At 38.2% G+C, this 3,347-nt stretch overlaps 1 pseudogene; it reads right to left on the bottom strand.

The window, feature by feature from the left end:
• Positions 1–1,725: 1,725 nt before the first annotated feature.
• LOC125924812 (protein FAM133B-like) lies at positions 1,726–2,451 on the bottom strand (annotated as a pseudogene).
• Positions 2,452–3,347: the final 896 nt, after the last annotated feature.

Here is a 3,347-nt window from a genome sequence, read left to right as displayed (position 1 = left end):
GGGGCGCCTGGGTGGCTCAGTCGGTTGGGCGGCCGACTTTGGCTCAGGTCATGATCTCGCGGTCCATGGGTTCGAGCCCCGCGTCGGGCTCTGGGCTGACAGCTCAGAGCCTGGAGCCTGTTTCAGATTCTGTGTCTCCTTCTCTCTGACCCTCCCCCATTCATGCTCTGTCTCTCTCTGTCTCAAAAAAATAAATAAACGTTAAGAAAATTAAAAAAAAATTCAATACCTTATCTCTCTAAAGATACAAGTTATAGGGGTGGGTTTTCTATGGTTTTTTATTTTTATTTTTTATTTTTTTAACTAAAATAGCATTTATTCAGCCTCTTATGCCAAAATGTTTTGTGCATATACCACTATAATTAGCACACTCTGTATAACAAGCAAAATTGTACATCAAATTGTATTTCATGTTACTTGATTATTTAAAAATGTAAAGTGAAATGGTTGATCAATTCCTTTTAATGTTACCAGTAAATAATTCAGCAGTAGATATGAGGCACAAAGCCTTAGTAAAATATGACACAAGAAGAACAAAAATGTAATTTTCACTTAATTTATCATAATTTGTTGGAATATACAGAGACAAGTTTTTTTAATATTGTGTTGACAAACATTCTGGCAATAGCTTTATGTAACAAGACATAGCATACCAGGCCTGCCACTCAACTTTTTTATGGTTAAGTCTCAGCTTCACTATAAAGCTGTTTAAAAAGAAAAAGTATCTTGGCAAGTATGCTGTTAAACATAGTAAAGAATTTAAGATAGCAAGAACACAGAGTTAATAAAAGCCAAACATTGCAGCCTAAACAAAATTCATACAAAAATAAAAGAACTGTCATTGGTTACATAAAATTTTGCCGACTGGCTAAAACTTAATTAGTACAAAACATGCATTTTAGAATCTTTAGCTAACAAGTTCAAAAAGTACTAGGGTCTATTTGAAATGATTTCTCTCCAAAGCCAAAGGGTAGGCAAAATTAGTTCAGATGTTATAACACGTTCTAATGCTAAAAAAAATTCAGTGTGGTTGAAGGAGAGGTAAATTCCAGAACTTTGGAGGCTCTGTCGGGCTGCAAAGGGCTATTTCTCTGGTTCACTTAAAGCAGCAAATAAAAGAGCCCAGGATGTCAAAGGGCAAGACTGCTGCTCCGGGCTCTGACCCCCCCCCCCCCCATGCTTCAAGGCATGCCGTTCTGCTAGCTAAGGAGAAAGCAAACCAGCCCCCTCCACCCTAAAACATCCTTCCCCAGGTAAATAAAAGTATATAAGGAGGGGGGAAACTAAAATATACTCATCTACAGAGTAAGGATTTTGAAATATCAATCTATTCCCTGTTTCAAAAATGTTAACTGGAGTCATCTGGTCATTTCTAATTATATCATAATGATGTATCCAGATTCTATTTCTGTGGATTTATCACTAGATACCTCTAGTCAACAGTATCAACTTTATTCCCAAATATTTTAACCACTAACACACTTGCTGTGTATCATCTGCCAGAATGGTGAAGCATTAGAAGAGAGGAAAAAAAAAAAAAAAAAGATATTCAAGCAGCAGGCAACAATATGGCCCTTTCACACAGTAGCATCTGAATGGCTACTGAATAGTCCAGGAATAATTCCAAAAACAAGAAAATTCGTGCATTTTAGTAATTATGTCATAATGTTCACAGTTGAAATTTCCTTAGACATCGCAGTTTCTTTACAAGGGAATCTTGATTTTTCTTAATGTTCCTATGAGTCAAGACTTGAACTAGTAGCTTTCTTTTTCCTCTTCTTATGGTTTCTTATGCTTCTTTTTTGTTTCTTGTTACTTTTTCTCCTTCACTGCTTTTCTTCTTTTTTGCTTGTACCCTCCTCAATCTAATCTCACTCTGATAAGGACTCTGATGATAAAGGTTTATCTTCCGGATACATCTTTCTTTTTTCCATGAGTCCTCTCATGTCCTTTTCTTTCTCAGCTGTGTCCTTAGACTTGTTTTTTAAACTATGCTTACTGTCTGCTTCAGTTGCTGACATGGAGTTCTCAGAAGATTTATGTGAATGGTTCTCTTTTTCCCTTATTTTTTATCCTCATCTTCAGAATCTGAAGATCTGCTAGGAGAGTCAGAGCTTAATGAAGAAGAAGATGAATACCTACCGGATTTCTTCTTTTCTTTTTTCTTTGTCTTTTTTTTTTTTTTTTTTTTTTGGATGAGCCCTTTGTCCCCCTGACAATTTCTCTCTGTGTTTTTCTATTTCTTTCTTCCAGTTCTCATTCATTTTTTTCTTCACATTCAGCCAATGCCTTGGAGCCTTTCTTTTTCTTTCCTGGTTGTTCTTTCCCTTCTTCCCAGGGAGGCCTTGGTGAATTCAGGCCATCTTGAATCGTTGACCCTGAAGACTGGTTCAGACTCCTGGATCTGGGCATTGCCATTGGGTGCATATAGGCCACCCGATTGTCCCATTTCCCCAGGTGCAGGACTGAGGGCACGGTCAGACACCAAGAGAGATCAGACCAGAGATCTTTATGGGTTGTTTTGTTTTGTTTTAGATGTTTTTGGTCTCTTTCCTAATTTTTTCTTTTTCCTTTTTTTTTTTTTTTTTTCATGTTTGCTTTGGCATTTCATGCTTGTGGCTTTCCTCTAATATCTGCTGACCCTTGACTACTGATCATATTTATACGTGATTGGAATAGTTGCATGGGTGCTTATTGTCTAGTAGGCTTCTCTGAAAGGTAACCTGGCTACGTTATTTCAGTGGGCAGAACTTCATCATCTGTAGGACTTTGGCCCGAAGGAAAAACCCTCCATTCTCCTGTTTAGCAGATATAAGCTTAAAGTGTAGCATTCTAGGACTCAAATAAGGAAAAGGAGAGAGGAGTTTTATAATTCAGAACAGAGCCTTTCACTTATTCTTCTAGTATATAATACAGCAGCACCCACATCTATGTCTTCTTGTGTCCATGAGTCCAGAATCTATCTGGTTCAACCTCTTCACAAAGAATAAAGCTCCCAGCTTGTCCTAAGTTGGAGGAAGGTGATGTCATTACCCTGCAGTCACCCTGTGGCACAGGGGAGGGGAGGGGAGGGAGATCTGGGAACCCAGGGAGTTCTTAATCACACTTCAAGTATTTCTTCAGTCTCAGCTGGATCTGTATCACCCTACTTTTCAGAGTTACCAGTGGCTTAAGTTCTCAAGCTTTTCTGCAGTTATATGCTTGATTCTGTTTGAATCCTGGCTTCTCCCAACACAAGGTGACGTTTCAACTTTCTCTGGACTGCCGAAGCACTTGTCACTGTGTCTCTGCTTTCTTGCTTTTAATTTTTTTTTCTGCTGTTTCCTCTTTAGGTTACATTTTTACTG

This window comes from Panthera uncia, chromosome F2 (assembly GCF_023721935.1).
Source record: "Panthera uncia isolate 11264 chromosome F2, Puncia_PCG_1.0, whole genome shotgun sequence".
NCBI classification, from domain to species: domain Eukaryota; kingdom Metazoa; phylum Chordata; class Mammalia; order Carnivora; family Felidae; genus Panthera; species Panthera uncia.
This window is presented reverse-complemented; position numbering and strand designations above follow the sequence as displayed.